Below are 21633 nucleotides of genomic sequence, written 5' to 3' on the forward strand. Positions count from 1 at the left end.
AAAACATACTATACAATTCTACGTGGGAAACTTGCAGCTCACATGAATATAGCTGTGTAAGGAAGGTCTGTGGTCTGTTTCAAAAAGCCTAGAAGGTTTTTATGAAGGGAATTGGGAAGATGTGGGGGGAAGGGTTGGTAAGGGTTCAAAACCCTTTTAAAAGTGGCCACAAATCCTGAAGGACATGAAAAATGTTGCATCCAGTCTTTTTCCATAATTGCCTCAGACATTGAACAGCCAGAGTAGGTTGAGAGACCTGGCTTGATTTACAGCCTAGTCGGGCCCTTCAGAAGCAGTGGCCCTTACACACACACACACACACATTCCCTCTATGGAAGCGCTTTAATTACAAGCTTGTCTAACTTACAGCAGGAGGTCAGTTCATTTGTTTAAAGCTTCCCATTTCCTCATTCTGATGCTTCTGATTTTATGTAACAGATGTAACAGGTCACAAGCCCTCCATGAGTAGAGTTTTGGAGTTTTTTCTGGAAGGAGTCCTATTTACCTGAAATAGGGTGTTTGGGTAAAAAGTAACAGTACAGCCAAAGTTACTCATATCCAAGCTACTCATAAAATTCAATTAATTTAACTACAGTCAATCTACTCTTTAAAAAAGTTTACAAGCTGTTAAAGGAATAGTTCACCCTAAATGAAAATTAGCTGATAATTTACTCACTCTCAGGCCATCCAAGATGTACAAAGATGTATGAGTTTCTATCTTCACCAAAACAGAATTTAAGATTTTTACGATTTCATTTCAGGTCTCCTCCTTTAAACAATGCAAGTGAATGAACTCCATTTTTTGATGGTCCAAAATGCATATTTAGGGTGCATCAAAATAATCCACACGACTCCAATGCTAGAAATAGGAATAAATCTTTCAACTCCCATCATGACCATGTAAAGCTGTAAAAAAAAGTTAACTTTTGCATGATATGCACAAGGATACAAGAAAGGTAAATGTATGTTTACATTGAGTGAACTCCACCAACAGAAATTCATTTGGATCACATAACTAAAAGATTACCTGCCTAAAACAATAGACAATGAATTTAGACAATTTTACAGTGTAAATACCACACATTTCTATATGGAAGAAGTGCTTTAACAAAAATACAAGCTTCATATTTCTTTATTTAAATGCTTTGGAATGCCTTGCCCCATATACTTCCATTGTAAATGTATTGTAAGTGTATTGCTAGTTTTTGTTTGTCTTTACAAACTGAAGGAAATTATTTCCTGTGATGTATCAACACCAGGCCACAGATGCTGTCAATTGAGCTGAACTTGCATTAAACCCGGAACTTTCCATTAATGTAATATTTACTGTAATATCTTTACTTTTCACAACTCTTACAACAATGTAATTAAACCCCATATACAGTAAAACTTTATTTTATTTGCTGGGCCATATATTACCAATACAAAAGAATCCCATGTCCAAAAACATAATAAAACTTCAAAAGCCAAAGCATCAGACATTCACACAAGCAAAATAGTTCCTTTACATAAGCGCACACGTAAGGAGGATAAGAAGAACAAAAAAGAAAAAGAAATTCCAAACATACTCAAAATCAAGTTAAGACTTGAAGTCTCACTCAGAAGACAGTTCTCGTCTAGCTTGACATATCTCTGAAAATATCATGTTCACTTCCTCCTCTAATACTAAACATTCATACTGCCCTATTCCTGCTATGTTGCACATTTGTGATAGGAAAATAAGCAACAATTTCAGAGCACTGACATACTGACAATATTTGGAATAGCATATTACCGATAACTGATCACCAATCACCACTAGTCATTGCATAATGTGTTCACATACTTATAAAAAAACAGCAAAACATTGGCAGTATACAGTTTATACTGTGTAGTATGCAATAAGCTGTACACTAGAATTCCATTCTGAACACAACCACACCCATGATCAGTGTGTTAAAATTATAATCAAACTTAAAAACACAGCCACATTCACATGGCTGACAGCAGGATATGACACACCATTTCATTTGCTGTCACCAAAAAGCATAATAGAGGGTTATGTATTCACACAGTATGTGCTTTCTGATCAATTATCTCTGCAACTATGATGTAAGAATGTTGTGATTAGTATTGTTTTGCCAGAGACTATTAACAAAACAAGAAATGAACCCTTTTGCATTTCACACAAAAGAATGTCACGGAAACTGAAAAAGTTAAAGGTCATGTGTGTAATTATTTCGATGTTAATATACTTTCTTTCATCCCAGCTTATACTGAGACAGAGACCAGTTTGTAAGCCATCTGAAGTTGATTCCATCGATGCAAATGCTGTGGCTCTGTGGCGCTATCAATACATCGCTGTTTGTTTGAGAATCCCCACCACCCTATAGCAACATTGGCTCAATTATTTCTGTGTTGTGAAATTCTGTTTGCTCGATTAATTTAACACATGAGGAGTGTTTGGGAACACCTGTTTGAAGACAATCATTATGTTGGCTTGATGAAGACACAAAAAAAAAATATCTTTCATATTACTCAACAAATGCATGTAACCAAGTGAACTTAATTTACCTTTGTTGTTTCAATTAAAAAAGTTTCTTGTCAGCTTTACTGAATCCATTGGTGTTGGAACAACATGAATATTTTTGTGGCTTTAACTGAAACCACAGGGATTTCTAGGAGACAGCATGCTTTGTACGGAACTGGATGGAGGGAGTAAACATTGAAATTAAGTGTTTAATATCTGTTTTTGTACAAGATGAATAAATGGGGAGATTACGAGAAGAGGGTATATACAAATTTTTATATACCCTCTTCTCCCCAATTTGGAATGCCCAATTCCCACTACTTAGTAGGTCCTCGTGGTGGTGCGGTTACCGCATGACACCGCGGAGACTCACATCATGTGGAGGCTCATGCTACTCTCTGCAATCCACGCACAACTTACCACATGCCCCATTGAGAACAAGAACCACTAATTGCGACCATGAGGAGTTTTCCCCCATATTACTCTACCCTCCATAGCAACTGGGCCAATTTGATTGCTTAGGAGACCTGGCTGGGGTCACTCAGCACACCCTGGATTTGAACTCGTGACTCCAGGGGTGGTAATCAGCATCAATACTCGCTGAGATACCCAGGCCCCCTGAGACTACTTAGTATTTAATGTTAGAGATTTAGAGGAGCTTCTCTAATGCTGGAGTTTTGGGGTTTACCACTTGTGGCGGGTAAGCAAGAGACAGACACAATCGGTGTGGCGTTAAGCTTCGGTAAGGCAGTTATTGGATGTAAAATCGAAATGCATGCCCCAATTTCCCCAGAGTCCCATCTAACTCACGCAGGAGCATTCGAGGGAGCGGGTCCAGTACTCATCTAATTCAGGTGGTACCCTCCCCACTCAGCTCCTGGACCTGCGAAGGACACCAGTGTGTACACACAAGAGGATAGAAGCCAGCTTCACAAGGAGAGGTGCGCTCTATGTTTTTATGACAGCTATAGTTGCATCTCTCCTCTTTCCACTCCCGCTGTGAGCCTGGCTGAAGGACGGCCCTAAGAGGCGGGGAGACGGTGTCGAGAAGGAGGGACAGATCGTTCCGGCACAAACTGTAGTAAAAAGTGGAGTTTGAGTTTAGGTTTAGGAGGACAATTAGTGATTAATGCCTTTGCCATACATTTACCATGATCAAGCAAACTGTTGATAACCAATTATCTGAAAGAATAAATTGGAACTTGTGTAAATTGAGTAAGACAAACATATAATACAAAACACTAACAAATCCAAATGGTTTGCATTTAACCAGTTTCGTCCAATTTACTTAAATTTATTTTGTTCATACAATTGAACCATGGCTTATCAGAACTACTCAACCCTGCGTGGAATCACTTGACACTGCTTTTTTTTTTAAATGCTTGGCCAACAGTTTATTTTTTGAGTGCAACATACTGATTTTCCAAATCCGCTTTCATTATTCGTCAGTTTTGCACCAAACTACAGCGTCATTAAACTGCATATGACTTTCTGTGAAGTACAACATAAGTCAAATCATGGTGAATACATCCACTGAAAAGGCCCCACCTTAACAATAGCTCTGTTTATAGGCATTGCATCATGTTCAACAGAGGTCTTTTTCTGGTATAGAAGCACCATTCATTTTCACAGTGTCACACACACTGGAAACATTCTCTTCAGCATGTACAGGGCCATTTAGTCATTGGGGAAGCACCATAAACACTTGGCCTTCAGGGTTAGAGGTTGGGGGTAAAAGAGAGAGGGCAAAGAGCGAGTGAATGTCTAATCACAGATTCATGACCAGAAGGGACATGCAGAACACTGAAAGTCCACTCTCTTGATAACAATGGTGCTGTATTTAACGTGATATATTGTAAATCTAGTCACGACTGAAGGGTGTTGTTGGGCATGACATGAAGTGTGCTATTTGTTTCTGATGATTTAAAAAACTTAATTGCATGAAATTACTTTTGTAGACAAATATAAATTGTGCCACGTTTAATTTTCTTTAATAATTATTTTTTTTTTTAAATAGATGAGCTGGAACAGATGGTGAAGGAAAATCACCCAACAAGTGTTATATACGGAGGCTCCTTTAATGCTCTTTAAAAAGCATCCCAGGTGAATACCTCATGAAAGTGGTTGTGAGAATGCAGCGTTAGATGTTGTTTTATTCTACTTTATTTGAGAAGAATATAAAATATAAGATTTGTCAAATAATTTTAATATTTATAAGCAACTACATAATTCCCCTTTTAGTGGTTTCGATGAGATTACTAAATCTGAAAATATATGTGTCCAAACTTTTGACTGGTATTGTATATATCCCATTATATAAGCCACAACCCTCACTTCTATTTAGATATCAGCATCATCCATTGAAAAGCCCATATTGGTTTGGAGCAGATTATTAATTAACAACAGTTAAGAGCTTTCTTTAATAAACTTAAAAATGGTAAATGAATACACATAAGAAAATATTCTGTTAGCCAAGGGTGTAGATTTGGCTTGAAAACAGGGGTGGGGGGGGTGGTGTTTCCTCAAAGTTGACATGGTCTTTCCGCATACCATGAAAAGGAATTAATTTTACCACACAAAAAGCAACATCAACCTAGTCTGATCTAACAAATTACAGCAGCTACCATCTGATTCATTCATCCAAATAATATCAAACACCCCACATGTGCTCATGTATGGGCAAGAAAATTGGGTAATGTGGCCTGGAGTGCAAGCAAATGTGTGTGGAGGTGTGCCGGTTACCACACGTGAACTAATGTAGCGAAGACAGGCTGAATAGCTTGCGAGGAGGATTTGAAGAGGTCACTGTGAGAGTGCTAAATCGTATTATCTCTAAAGCTGTGTAGTGCCCTAAACCTGAGCCGTTCATGTTTGTTTTAACACACCAAATCCTTGTTTGTCACCACACCCCACCCCCTCACCTGCTAAGTGCTGTAAATACTGACCACCAACTTCCCCAATCATTATCATAGAGTGTAACCACACTTTTTCAAACAACTAGCTGAGACATTTGTGCAACAGTAGATTTGGATGTTCCATAACTCAGCTGTAATGTGAAACTTTGAGAGCACTTGTCTGTTTTATGGATGCATTTTAAACAGTAACTATGGCAACTGAATGGAAACTTCACACCTACCTTTTGAAACTTTCAGGAAATATAGCTGGGATGTTCTTTGCTTGTTAACCCGTACAAAGCATTTTATGCATGGTGCATTGCTATATTGTGCTGCCAGTTTGATAACCTTTCAAAGTGCTGAGGAAAAATATATTTACAAAGATATTACAGTGATGGCAAATGGTCTGCACTTATATAGCGCTTTTTTAAGCATAGCGGTTTTCAAAGCGTTTTACTGTACATTGTGACTCATTCAACCATTCACACACACACACACACACACACACACACACACACACACACACACACACACACACACACACACACACACACACACTCACACTCACACTCACACACCAATGATGGCAGAGCTGCCATGCAAGGTGCTAGCCTGCCATTGGGAGCAACTTGGGGTTCAGTGTTTTGCCCAATGACACTTGGCATATGGAGTCACGTGGGCCAGGAATCGAACCGCCAATTCTGCGATTAGTGGCCAACCCGCTGCGCTCTACCACCTGAGCGACAGCCGCAGTGATCTGGCTCGTGTAGTTTAGTTGTTAATTTGAAGTGCAAATGTCCCTGTTTATAATCAAAAGTGATCAAATTTGACCTACCATTCTCCAATACCAATCATTATGTCATAAGCGTAACAACAACTCCCATTACAGATCTCTGTGTCATCACCAATAATCATGTGATTTTGCTGGTAGTGATTTAAAAAGCAATTATCAAGACAGCAATCAAACATTCAGGTTAGGATTTGTTTGAATCCCCTAACACTAAGTACTAAACTTCTTAACATACAGATTTCTTTCAAACCTTGTTTTTAAGTGCTAGCTATTTCTGGTTTCTCACTTGCTGCATCCAAATATCTATACTTCCCTTCTATATGCCAAAAACAGTATAACAATGGAGTAGTATGTCAGAATCCTCAGTATTCATGAAGTAGTAAGTGAGAAATACCTGGATGACCAACTATTTCCAATGAGATTCGGAAGTGCGGATTGACTGGACATTTTAAGATCCCACAATCTCTCAGGAGCTAAAGCGACATCACATTTAAAATGCTGGATTTAAAAGAACGGTGGTGGACTGTGAGTCGGATGGCTCTTTTTAACTGTAAGTTATATATGCAGTATACCAAGAAAGTTGTTCATTTCCATGGGTAAATACCCACTTTCTTTGATTAAGTATGTCTGGAATGTATTCATACCACTCGCATGCATACCTAAAAGAACATTGTCTTTTACCGGCACAGAAATGCGTCCTAACAAATGCACTACACACTGTGACAGTATGTGATTTTGGATGCAGGGACTGTGAATTTGTGTACAGTAAAGTAAAATCATCATTGCTCGTGTGGTCGCATCATGTGAGAGGAATTACTAGAAGAGCCAAGTGGCTTACGAGCACCTCACAACCTCCCAATCATTTTTAAAACAGTCTAAAAAATGTGGCCGCTGTCAGCTTAAATTTGTGAGGTTTGTGTGGTGGAACAAGCTGATTTGGCGATCTACCTGAAGTTTACCAATCAGCAGAAGGTGTTCATGAAGCTTTGGTCATGTTTAAACTGTGTTTTTCCCATATTATCCACAACCACATCACTAGAAAGTATTCTGAAGAGAGGCCATGCTGTTCTCTGCTCTTCAACAAATCATTTGCCATACGGGTTGCGCTAGAAAACAATCTTTATCACTCTGACGGACAAGTTTTAAAATTTCCATCATGGTCTATTTTTATTCATCAAACTTGCATTCATTTCAGTTCTAGGGCTTCATTTAGGGGGGTACAGCATCTGTTTTAATTGCATATGCATGATAGTGGATATTTTCAACTCCCCAAATGCGAGTCTGGTGAAACCAAGGACTTCTAGGTTGAAAGTTCTACCTGTCAATCAACTGCTGTGCTAAAATAATATTTTTTAACTTTGCTTCGTGTGGCTTTAAAGCGTGTTCACGTGGACCTAATGAATCTTCTTCAGTATGTCTGCTATCAGGCATGCACTGACACAGATGAGAAGGATGTAGCCTACATCTAAAGCTGAATAATACAGGTAGCCTACTCCACTAAAATTAAAGGTAATGTTTGCACCTAGATTAAATTAAAGTGACCAGCAGAAACGGTGTGCAAATTTTCTGCAGTTTCTTTTTAATCTTGTACATTTTGTGTGCTTTATTATCATGCAGTAAATGTAAGTGCAGCGTAGTTCTAGCAGGAAGACTAGCAGCTGTACATCATCGTACCATTAGCTAGGTAACTCCTAGCCAATCACATGTAAGCCATTGCTTTATAAGTCTGCTCACAATATCACATTACTGTTTCAGTGTACTAACACGGCAACCTCCACCACCCCACCACCACAGGTTGAGTCCCATTCTGCATGGGGGTAGGCTCCTCGCCCCTGCCTCCTATCTCTGGCAGGATATGAGTGGTGGTGGTTTGGTGGTCTAAAGCACACAACTGGTAATCAGAAGATCGCTGGTTCGATCCCCACAGCCACCACCATTGTGTCCTTGAGCAAGGCACTTAACTCCAGGTTGCTCTGCGGGGATTCTCAACGATTAGTAGTTAAATTGTCTCGTAACGTGTGCAGGGGCTCATGATCTCCCGAGTGTCAGAACTCGCACCATGAACGCCCGAATTAAGTTGGAAGTTCAGCAGCTGAAATCACCTTGTGCTTACTGAAATACAAACCACTGCCCCCAGTGGCCGAAGCTGGAAGTGTTGCTGAACTTATGGGGATGTGTGAGATCCAGTTATTGGGTGAAAAGCGAGTTGTAGAGCAAGTTATTTTTTTTTTGTAAATTATGCAATAAAGTCAACAGGAATGCATATTTTATTAACATACACCTGAACCCAAACCCCATCTCTAAACCTAACCATCAGTGGAGTAAAAATAAAATTTTAAAGGGCAAATGAAACCTGAGAATCAAGCTCATCATTGATTCTGTGAACATAATTACGTCCTTGTTTACATGGGATCAGAACACGCTTCTCTGAGGCTGCTCACTCAACACGCTACCATTGGCGTGACAGGAAGGTAAACACATTTTAATTAATGCAAACACGTCTAATGGGAAATGCCGCTTGTCAGTAACTCGGCAGAGTGGGGTATGGAAAGCACTGAAAAAGTAACCAATAGCAAAGGCGTCATCATAATATTAACATGCAGAATTGCCATTGGTCTTCAATTTATTCAACCATATTGTATAGTATATTACCATTGTCCTCTCTCTCGCTTTCCATTTCTCTATATTTATTTGGGTAAATAACTGCTAACTATCATGAATAATTAAATTCATGATTAAATTATGATCATGATAATAATATATTATTAATACAGTATATATCCTGCAAACAGTGTTTGGCTTGTTTTCTCATGATGTAATGCTCCTGAAATCAGCCAACACTGGTATTTTCTGTATTACTCACATCTAGTCAACAGGTGCTCTCCCATATTTAATCATTTACAACTTCATCTTTACAAGTACCAACCAACATATCAATACAAACAACACACTGCAGGCAAAGTAAATTGAGCAAGAGGTCAGTAGTGACGAGGAGCATCCGCTTCTATTGTTTAACCAGCTCCTTTTCTATTTACTTTTCTCATTGAGTTAATGTCAGCCAGTCCCTCTCTCTCTGACCTGTTTCACTGGGATGCATGTTCCCTAAGCCGAGTGGTACATTTTGTACGAGAAGTAAGTTAGATAAGTGAGTAAAAAAATGAGCATTCCACACATTTCTGTAGAGGTAATAATTAATTTGAGCTTAATGGCTGACCTTACTAGGATGATGAGATAAGACCACAAGAAAGATATGTTGAAGAGAAGAAACCAGCCACATCTACACAAGACATGGCAGCTGCTATACACAGTTTTTTGGAATAAACAGGAATTGATGAATTCCGAGACCTCAGTCTGTTTTACAAACATTACATTACATTGGATTTCTTAGAAATAGGCACTTTCTGTCAGAGTTTCACTGCACAAACAGTTCATGTATGCTTACAAGGTATATGTCCTTAAAGGAATGTACTATACAAGTTAAGTATAAATACAAGTTAAGCTCTACTGAATGCATGTATATATATTATAATACATTAATAATAATATAATCATATTCATTATACTATTATTACAGTTTAAGGTTTTCAGAGTTAAACCTTGTCAGTAGTCTCCGAACACAAAGCATTGATTTGAACAATGCCACCCTTGCGCAATCGTAGTAGAATTACAACATTGTCCCTGTAGGGAATGAATGATGTTGCAAATCCTGGTTTTCATTGGACGTCTGTAATAAATATTTAAGTTGGTGCAATGCATTTCATTTGCACATAAGCTTCCCAAAGGCTACAAAGAGTCTAACTTCACAACTTTCTTGACAGTAAGCAGAATGGAAGTTAATCAGCAAGACCATAATAGGTTTGTATGCTGAGAGGATCTTTTATGATGCAGAGAGAGATACAGCCTTCTGTGAGGCAGAGAGAGTTTAATGTCACACTGAGAAAGTATTTTAGAAAAAACACCCCATCCTTCTTATTTAATGGTACAAAAACTAGAGAGAATTAAGCTTTTTTTACACAATGAAATGTAACCACATAAAATAAAGGTGTTCACCTGAGTAAAACTTGCTGCCGATGCTCTTTGGTTTTTGTTCCGGTCAAAGAATGTCACTGAGAAAAGAGTTGATCCAAATGACCCATCGACAGTTCAAGCATCTCGTCTCTCACTCCCACAGACCTGCTGTCAGACTACAGCCAGGAAAACCTGGGGAATGTCTCTGGTTACTCTCTCCTGCCACCTTTGCACCGATCTCCCCTTTCTGCCTTTTGTAAATAAAGCGCGATATTCTATGGGGCCAGTGTGGAAGAACCTGTTCTCCTTGTTTTGTGACAATCATGAAGGACATCACGTTTGACATGGACAGCGATTTTGAATGCCGCTAAAGCTGAGCAGACTAGCTGTTTGAATGAGGAAATGACTTTTGCCTAAAGCCACTGAATTAAATGCTGTGTATTGATGGAGATGTTCAGAGGCTCACCGCAGGACCATTGTCCAGGGGGAAACAGGTTGTGCTGTCATCTTGCAATGTATCTAAACAATATAGGCATAGTCTTGCATGCCACAGCAGGCAGTCTTGCCGAGCTCTTGGCGGAATCAAATTACATCATGCTGGTGGGAGACACTTGAATAAAATAGGGGGCTTGTTCTTCATGAACATTTTGAACAGCAAACCTCTTTTGCCAAACATGTGACTACATATATATATATATATATATATATATATATATATATATATATATATTATCAGATATTTTATATCAGTTATCAATTCTTTAATACTGGGTCTACCAATAAATGATACCAACTGGTGGTCTCTAAAGAATGGCCCCCAACAATGTTTGTATTTGTTTAATGTATTGTTTGCATGCATTACTCAAATTTTACATAACCTACATTCATTCTAAACAAAGAAACATGTAGCATTTTAAGCTTAACAGGTAGACATAGCCCAAAATATAGATTTGCATCCATTTAAAACAAGTTCTCAAATATATAATGGCACAGACACACAAACCATAATTATAATACCAACAACTACAACAAAACACAATAATAATTATTATTGTTGTAGTTGTATTGTTACTGTTATTAATAATATTATGTGTTAGTACATAATTGCATAATAATATTATTCAATATATTAGTAATGCATATAAGGTTTAATCATAACAAAAATAATAAATACTACTACATAAATAATTATATTATTGAATATATTTATAATGTATTTTATAATAGCAATACAGGTGTAGTTTAATGAATATTTAGTTATTACAAGCCGTATTAAATCTACACTTAAAATTAAATAAATAAAATAATGGGTATCATTTGTTAAAACATAAAAAAAAAAAAAAAAAAGATCTCTGTTGCAGGTGCCAGGAAGGGCCTTTCACACCTCTGAAATGAAATGAAGCTGATTTTGTGATACACTTTAAACAAAGTACAATACGTCACTCTTGGCCAGAGATCAACCAGACAAACACATTCTTTCAGGGAGGGAGATTTTTGCAAGGCTGTATTAACATTGTTATTTCACAGCTAATCAGGCAGTGAGATCAAACAGAAAACAAAAAGCTACTCAAGGAAGAAGAAGACTTTACAATGAGTGAACGATACGTTGCCCCAGTGCTGTTTCTGAAAGACTGTGTTGCATATTCTCTCTTCTCTAGACAAGTAAGTCTAGAAGCTTCTATAAATTCAACCATGGCTTGGGCTGGCAGGGGAAATCATCCCCCAGATAACAAAGGAGCTGAGAAGGAGTTACAGAACAGAGCAGGGGAGGAGATAAGGTATTAGTTAGGGTAGACGAGTTTAAGCCTGCTCTCAGTTATCTATTAGACTTTTGATGAAAGACAGCTAACTGAGGCATACCTGTTTCATCAACCTGAGTCCACCTTGAAACAGGGGAAAATTCTCAAGAGTTCCCTGAGAAGAAACTAACTCTTGGAAAATGATGGGGGAAAAAAAGACTGAAACAACGAAGCACATGAGTACATGTAAATAAAATGATAGGTGAAGTGAGTGTTTTAAGAAATATATGAAAACTATATGAAATAATTTATAGAATATATAATTGAATATAATTTTAAATATAATTTAAAAAACATAAAATAATGACACCTACAGTAAATAATATAAACCCCTTAAGGATGATACAAAACCACTCCGCTTCACATTGGGGTCCTGATCACCCTGTCTGGAATTTTTGTACAATAACAATCGACTGACTGTATGTTAGCACAACATATATATTGTATACTGTATATATATATATATATATATATATATATATGCATATACTGTACATACTGTATATGACTTAATTTATCATATGCCTTAAGCACACACAGTGGTGTGTTATGCACTGGTTTACAGTATTAATTAGGTTTATGAGTTTGTTCACATAGGGGTAAGGTGGTTGCATTACAAACAACTCTAATAATTAAAACCAATTATAACATTTGGTTGATGAAAACTGTTTGCAAATTTGGTTGATGAAATTGGTTGTCTTAAGTTGATTTGCAAATTATAGCTGAAAATCATTGGAGGGCCGTCAGTCTAGGACTTCAGCGTGATTCATGCCATTAAGAAAACACAGTTTCATAATGAAGAAGACACCTTATGCCTTTGGGCATCATACATTATGTCGCAGCTTACTAGTAATAACGATTGACATTTAAAAATCACGCCCACGCACGAAAGCCAGAACTTGAAACGACACTTAATGCTCAACAAGCCCAATTTTAACTTCAGCATGACTGTTTTGTGAAATGAACATCTCCCGAACAGACATTCAAAAATCATACTTTTTCACATGAATCTACCAAGGAGGTCTATAATACCTGGAAAAAAATCTATCTAATAATATTTGCAATTAAAATGTTACTTGCAATACATTTTGTTTCAGCAGGGTACATGGTTATGCTGCGTTCCATTTACATTTATGCATTTGGCAGATGCTTTTATCCAAAGCGACTTACAGTGCACTTACTACAGGGACAATCCCCCCGGAGCAATCTGGAGATAGGTGCCTTGCTCAAGGACACAATGGTGGTGACTGTGGGGATCGAACCAGCGACCCTCTGATAAACAGTTATGTGCTTTAGCCCACTACGCCACCACCACTCCTCAGGTGGATGATTATCAAAAGAGAATATAATGTTTTATACACTTGTTTCAGCAAGTGTTTGTTGAACAAGCTTTAATATAATGTAATGTGAAAACAAACTCATTTATCGATATTATTAATAAAGTGAATAATTATCACTTAATAATCTCCCTGAGTGTCGACATGTTTGTGTGACATCATGCACCTGCATCTCAGCGAAATTGGAGTTGATAATTTCTGCTCGAGCCTACAAGTTGTAATTCTGACTTCAAGATGCATTCCATTGCAGTTTTCCTAGTAGGAAGTTGTAAATCCAAATTTCGAGAATTCTCCACTGCTGAAAATATACATCCATAAATAAAATGTCCAATTTAGTTTATACCTACAAACTAAATTGAAAAGAATAGAAAACTAACCCAAACATGCTCTGCTTGCTCTAAACTAGCAGCATCAATGCTGTGTCCAGAAAACAAGACATCTAAAAATCTCAAACTACAGAACAACCTTGTACAATTCTGGAGAGCAGCCATTAGCCAGATATAAAAAGAAACAATAAGTACAGGAGTTTGACTCCTACCCTCATGTAATGCAGCACAACAGCGAAGAGCTGAAGAACTGCAAACTGAGCACATTGTAACGAACCCCGCTCCTTCGGTTCGCCCCGCTCCCTCGAGCTCACACGCTCGTTCTGCTCCCTCGAGCTCACACGCTCGTTCTGCTGCCTCGAGCTCACACGCTCGTTCTGCTCCCTCGAGCTCACACGCGCGTTCTGCTCCCTCGAGCTCACACGCTCGTTCCCAATCTCCCCCCTCGGGCTCAGAGTATTGAATACACCTGCACTCGTCTCAATCACCCCTTCATTGTATACACCTGCACTCGTCCCATCACCTAGTTATTCGTTTCACCTGCACTGCTCGTTTGTTCCCCTATATTTATCACGACCCCTTCGTCTCACTCGTGTTGGTTATTGTTTAGTTACCCCTTCACTTTGCCAGCTCTAGTGTTTCCCTAGCTCCCCTGTTTATTCTACCTGTTAGTATTACTCGCTATTCTGATTCTGATTACCCGGCTTCGACCTTACGCTTTCCTCGACCACTCTATTTGTAGATTTGCCCCTTTGCCTTATCCTGATTCCCCGGCTTCGACCTTACGCTCCCCTTGACTACTCTTCTTCTGGATTTTCCCTATTGTACTTTTGCCTGCTCTTAATAAAAGCAGTTTTCATCTACATTGTGACTGTCTCTTCTTGTGCGGGTTACACACATATATTATACTCACTTCAGGGCAGATTTGATTACAACCTGTTTAATGCTATGAGAGCATGTGACCGATACAAATAAAGCACTGGAATTGATATCACCTTTGTTTCTGTTGCTTAAGATTTGTTGGTATCTTGACAAGGAAGTAATTCATCTACAGGTCACACACTCCTTAAATAGAACTAATTATTACTTACTCATTAGTAGACAAATTTGATCCAAAGTAATTTGCAGTACAATAACTGCAGGGAAAATCACAGTGGAGCAACCTGGGGTTAAAATGGTAACGGAGCAAAATCTTGACCAATAACTCTCTGGATCCTAGGATTACAACCCGACAACCTTTGCATAAGCAGTCCAAATGAATAACCAATAGACTGCCACTATCCCAAACTAGCTCATCATAGTAAGAAAACAGTTTCAGGGTCAAGCACTGTGAAGATACCTGAGGCAACATTTAGGATTCTTCACACCAGCAGAACCCTCCGGAGATCCTCCAGACACCATTTAAAGGTGTTTTAAATATATTTATGTATTCAAGGAACTTCAAAATATATTTCAAGTGCCTCTAAGCCTTTCTCTTAGGATGGGGTTACTGAAGGTACCATTGACAGTCCAGTACTTTAGAGTCCTTGCAGAAACTAAAAGTAAGTTTAGAGAACTGAAATGGTGTCTAGAGGATCTCCAGAGGGTTCTGCTGGTGTGGCAGCTGAGGATCCCCAAATGGTGAATTGAGTATCTTTTTTGAAACCACATCCTTTGTGTATGCAACTTAGTGTAAGATTACTTGTATTGTCAGCCCAACAGCTACAAATGCAAAACCACTTCATTCACATTCTATCCAACATACAATGGATCCACATCCAAATATTCAGTAATGTAACCTGATACAAACAATGGCTGTCAAGAAAATTTTACAGGGTTTTCACCATCAAACTCCAACAAAATCTATATTCTCTAAATTAAAAGAAAGTTAATGGTCACCACCAAGGTATTGAAGAAAAGTAAAATTTTATTACCAGCATAAACCAGTTTGGAATTAATGTAGGTCTTATCTGGTCTTTTGAGCAGGGATCACACTGTTTAAACTATCAGCTAAACCAAAAGAGAGTGGCTGGACCAATGTGCAAGAGCACAGTCTTTACTTGGCTTGTTAAGTTTTGATATCAAAGAATCACATGAATGAGTAGAAAGCAATGTGCCTAAAGGCAAACACAGTTCAGACTTATTTCTGGTCAAGAAAGATACATTATTGCTATAGAGCACATTCAGTTAGTGCAGATATTTCAAAGGGGTTCAATACAAGTTAAGCTCAATTGACAGCATTTGTGGCATAATGTTGATAACCACAAAAATGTATTTAGCCTCATCCCTCATTTTCTTTAAAAAAGGCAGAAATCTAGGTTACAGTGTGGCTCTTACAGTGGACGTTAATGGGGCCAATCTGCAAATGTTAAAATACTCACTTTTTCCAAAAGTATAGCCACAACATGTTACCAATATGCATATAACCATAGCATGATTTTAGTGTGATAAAATCACTTAGTAACCTTTTCAGTGTAAAATGATATCCAATTTTACAACTTGGTTGCAATGTCGATGTAACACTGTAAAAAAAACTATAAAACAACCCAAAAAATGAGGCCTTAAACAATTTTACAGCTCAAAAAATGCACAGGCTTTAACAGAAGAATTAATGTAGGTGGTTTTATTAAATTATAATCTTCACATTTCTGCTCTTAAACACTCCAAAAATTGGCCCCATTCACTTCCATTGTAAGTGCCTCTCTGTAATTTCTATTTTTTCTTTTTTTAAAGGAAAGGAGGGACAATCAACATTATTTCACAAATGTCATTGACTGAATTTAACTTTTCTTAAATCTGGAATATTCCTTTAATCATATTCTTTTCAACAGATCTGAAAATGATCAAAATATCGCCTAATGTTGCACGATAGGTAAAGACTTTCTATTTACATTATTCTCCAACATCCCAAATTATTAATTACAATGACAGACACAACTCTCAATGATGAAAGGATTTTTGGTGAGTGTGTGTTTGTGATGTTGTCCTGAGAAAGAAAGCTGACTAATCCTAATCTGGCACGAGACATTCTCCTCAGTGTCAGATGTGTCACTGAGGTTCATGGGACAGCGAGACAGCCCTCAGAGGCCAAGAGGAGAGATAACCCGGCGGGATTATTGCAGCCCTGATTAACTCATCTTCCCTGCGCATTTAAATAACAGTCTGTTTAATGCTTTCAGAATATGTGACTGTTTAAATATGCCAGACTCCATAGTGGTATTTACACTTGGTCACTTCATGTGTTTTTCCTGATTGGATTGCTATCCGATTGAATAAGCACATTCAATTTACACTTGGCCACATAAACGCATCTCTGGCAAACGGATATAGAACTGATTTTTAATTCCCCCACTATACAGGTATGCAAAAACAGAGTTCACTTCCGTGATTATGCTAATGCCAGGCAGCAAATTTAAAAGATGTGATTTATTTTTTGAAGTGATTTTGCCCCATGTGGGTCTCTGTGTGTGCACAATGTGTATTTTTCCCCTCAGGGTTTGTTGTAGATGATGCATAATGCACATCAGCGTTTTTGTTTTTAGTTTCTATAGCGATTTGTATCAATTAAATGAAGAAAAAAGTTCTAGAGGCAAAAATGTAAATTCTCTCATCATTTACTCACCATAATGTCATTCAAGATGTATATGATTTCTTTCTTTTTTCATTTGTAGCTCCAAAAATCATATAAAGGAAACATAAAAGTAATCCATATGACTCCAGTGTTTAAATCCATATCTTAAGAAGCGATGTGATAGGTGTGGGTGAGAAACAGATATAACTGTAAGTCTTTTATTTATACTGTAAATATCCACTTTTACTTTCACTTTCACATCAGAAAGGCACATGTGGTGTTTAGTTTCACTTCACATCTGAAAATGAAAGTGGAGATTAAGAGTAAAAAAGGTCACATCTGGGATGGCATGAGGGTGAGTACATGAGATTTTAAATTTTTGGGTGAACTATCCCCTTAAAGTTTACATTTGTGGTTTGAACAGTCAGATGCATGTACACTTGACAGAGTTTCCTGTGGAATGCGTCTGAAACCACCACCGGAGGTGGTTTGAGTGATCGGATTTAAATCCGTCTTGAATTGTTCTTGGAGGGCATTTACACTTGTTCCTTTCATGATCGGATTGCAGTCAGATCAGCAAAAATGCATGAAGTGACTAAGGGTAAAAATAAAACCTATATCACCTTGAAGTGATTTCTGCTTAAGATTTGTGGGAAACTTGACAAGGAAAAAATGTGCATGTCAATTAAAGGTCAACTAATCTATTCAAGAAGCCCACTGTCCCCACTGAAGTTATGTGGCTGGAGATATGAGCCACCAAACAAAAATAAGAGGACCGTTCAGTGATTTGAAGTGTTCATGTCATGTGTTGAGTGGCCAAAAAATGGCTATAGGATAGAAGTATAAATTGTTGAAGAGATTGCATGCTAATGGATGGTTTAGATGCCAGATCAAAGCCCTGCAAGGACCAGCTTTAAAGGTATAGCTTCTGAACACGCTGAAGGATAGCTTTTTTTCTGCACATCTGCTTTCCTGACTCTTAGGACAAGTTATTGCTGCTCACAGTTGGTTTGTGTTTCTCCCATAGGTCTTTTCCTAACTTACAGAGAGTTAAATTAAATGTCCTTACTTAAGGTGCACTTAAGTCATTTTACTCTTTTAAAAATGCTTTAACCCATAAAAATATGAATAGCATGTTTGAAAAATATAATACAAATTCTGTACACTCACAAGACTCTAAAATAAAATCACATGGTTCATTACACATTACAGCAGTTCAGTGGTGAAATGTCCACTAGGTGGTGCCAAAAGCGAGTTATATTTTCTAAACAGATGAGGTTTTCAAGGTTAAAGGGATAGTTCACCCAAAACTCTCTCTCATTCTCTCATCATTTACTCACCCTCATGACATCCCAGATGTGTGACTTTCTTTCTTTAGCAGAACACAAACAACAATTTCTAAAAAAATATCTGTCGGTCCATACAATGCAAGTGAATGGTGAGCAGACATTTGTAGCACCAAAAGTCACATAAAGGAAACATAAAAGTAATCCATAAGACTCCAGTGTTTAAATCCATACCTTCAGAAGTGATATAATAGGTGTGGGTGAGAAACAGATCAATATTTAATCCTTTATTATTCTAAATCTTCACTTTCACTTTTAGATAAAATAATATAAGCAATAAAAGTCCTTGTTGTTTTAGCACCTCTAGAGTTCATTTCACCAGGAAACTGAAGCGATACGTACAATGAGGCACGTAAAACTTATAAAGCAAAATGAAGGTATATTAACATGATTCTGTGACACCAGGCTGGCATTTCTACAACGGCATCTGCAAGTGAAAATTTGGTGTGATGCTGCATCAACGCCAGGTGTCAGTATGAGTTCATAACGACTGCTATATCGGCCAGCATGATATAACATAAAAATGACTGAGTGCAGCTGTTGTGAAATCCACAATGCACAGAATGTTCAGTGAGGAAAGCAGCTCAAGTGATAACAGATGAGAATCCTCCCCCGCTGTAATAATAACAGGGCCGTTCCTTTCCAACAAGTGTTTTTAGCTGCTCAGGTCAAGTATGGTATGATAGTTTGTGCTAGAATGATTCACTGAACATCAACCTCTACAATCTCAACTGGCAATGTTGACAACTCACCTGTGACAACCTATCAGTTCAAAACCCTAAAAATAAAGACAACTTCCTAAAGGCTTCTTAGGTTTAGTCTTTATGCATGTGCACTAAAAGATTTCATTGTGTTGATTTCACAATAAACAGTCCAGTCCATTGTCAGATCTCCCACCACCTTGTCTAAAAGCCACACTCTAAGTGCAGTTTAATGTTGTCAGACATTCCACTTGATCATTTGAAAGAGATGTGAGACCCATGGAGGAGCTTCAAGGCCCTCTGACCAGCTCCACTTGAGAGCGAGCCACTCCCACAATGGGCCATGACTCCATAGGTCAGGGGTCCTGTTGTGGCCCCTGGTTTCCAAGGTTACTGCCAGGCGGAGAAGAACGCTGTCTCAGTTCCCTTTTGTCCCTAAATTCAGGGCATCGAAAGGAGAGCAGAGCTGGAGTCTAGATCAAGGACTCCCAACCAAACATTTCTGTACAGTCACCCGAAAATACATATACACACCGTAGCGTGACGTGAGCTGGGGTCTGAGCACGCTGCGACCACCAAGGCAGATGACAGGTATGGGCAGGCAGCACTCCAAGTATGCATATTGCCTTTTTATGGGTTGTGGCAACCTACTAAGTGCTGAGAAAACTTCTTAGTGACCTTCATTAAATTGAACTGACCTGCTAAAAATGCATTGCAATTGTTTTTCAAACAAGAACCAAGCAATCTTTAAAGTATGGTTTTCATTCAGTGTGTACAATCACTGACTGTCACCATGACCACTAACAAGAACAAAACGAGAGAAAGAAAATAATGATAATAGAAAATATGTTTATAACAAGAATGTCAATTATATTAAGCAGGTGTACAAAATGAGATGTTTACCAACATAATGCATTGCCTTTTGTCAAATATACGTTTATGCATAACATTACAGAGAAAAACTTCTTTAACGTTTTCTGTTTCCCTGTCACATGAGATTTGTTTACAGATGCACAATAATTTAAGAAACTATTTCAGAGAACAGGCACAATTAAAATACATTACAATTCAACAAAGTCTCTTTGTTGAACTGTAATGTAAAATATGTATAATAAAATAATTGAGGAAGCTTTTATAAAGACACTGCAGCAAGTGCAATCACACTCAAAGTCGCATCAGACTCACCATTATTGCTCGCGCTCAATCACAAGACAACTGCGACTGACGTCTGGATTGCAAGATCAATTTGAGATGGTTTAAGGAGAAAGAAGTGCGATATTCCTCAGCGCCGATGGCGAATGGTGAAGACACTCAGAGATGATATGCTTTCGGAGCTCCTGCACAACAGCGTCATGTACTGTTGCGCTCTTAGGTTTCCCTCTCTGAGATTTGAACTAGTGGCGCGCTGGAGCGATTCAGTGGATTTAATAGAGCGACAGCGGGAGACTCAACAGCGACACCTTGCGATTTCATCGAGTATCTGCGGTCACTTTCTCCTTGAACAGTCAGTAGTACAACGAAGCACATTTTCAAAGATGTCTTTCTTTCTTTCTTTCTTTCATCAATTATATGAAGTTTCTTTGTTTTTTGACTGGATCTATTAAGTTTTTCAAGCTCAGTTCAGGTAATTTTCATATAATAATTATAAAAAAAGTGATTTTCCCATCCAGACAGTGTAAAAATAAAACAATAGACTCACTGAGCACTTTATTAGGAACGCTAAAGTGGTTTTCTGCTGTTGTAGCCCATCTGCCTCAAGATTCGATGTGTTGTGCATTCTGAGATGCTATTTGTCTAATTACAATTGTACAGAGAGGTTATCTGAGTTACTGTAGCCTTTCTGTCTGCTCGAATTAGTCCAGCCATTCTCCGTCAACCTCTCTCATCGACAACACGTTTCTGTATGCAGAACTGCCCCTCACTGGATTTTGTTGTTGTTGTTGTTTTTGGCACCATTCTGAGTAAACACTAGAGACTGTTGTGTGTGAAAATCCCAGGAGATCAGCAGTTACAGAAATACTCAAACCAGCCCATCTGGCACCAACAATCATGCCACGGTCAAAATCGCTGAGATACATTTTTTTCCCCATTCTGATGGTTGATGTGACCATTAACTGAAGCTCCTGACCCGTATCTGCATGATTTGATGCACTGCACTGCTGCAACACGATTGAATAGATTATTGCATGAATAAATAGGTGTACAGGTGTTCCTAATAATGTGCTCAGTGAGTGTAAATAAAAGTTTCATTAAAAGCTTGAAATTCTTGAAAATAGTGTAGGAATAGTAGGAATAACCTTTTATTATCCATTACTCAAATAATTTTCAGTGAAGCAACTTTTCTTGTTATTGATAACATTACACTCTCAAACA

The 21633-nt window shown here is 38.1% G+C and overlaps 1 protein-coding gene across 2 annotated transcripts in view; it reads right to left on the reverse strand.

Moving 5' to 3' along the window:
- The window catches only part of LOC127617296 (NEDD4-binding protein 3-A-like), a 32272-nt gene extending 11666 nt beyond the window's left edge, over positions 1-20606 (reverse strand). The window contains exon 1 of one of the 2 annotated variants that reach the window (XM_052089258.1): positions 20446-20606. The gene's annotated coding sequence lies outside the window, so the exon portion shown is untranslated. Of the gene's footprint in view, positions 1-10243; positions 10528-20445 lie in introns of those variants that run through there. The other variant, XM_052089257.1, reaches the window with a different exon arrangement.
- Positions 20607-21633: the final 1027 nt, after the last annotated feature.

The sequence above is a fragment of the Xyrauchen texanus genome, chromosome 23 (genome assembly GCF_025860055.1).
Source record: "Xyrauchen texanus isolate HMW12.3.18 chromosome 23, RBS_HiC_50CHRs, whole genome shotgun sequence".
Taxonomy (NCBI): Eukaryota; Metazoa; Chordata; class Actinopteri; order Cypriniformes; family Catostomidae; genus Xyrauchen; species Xyrauchen texanus.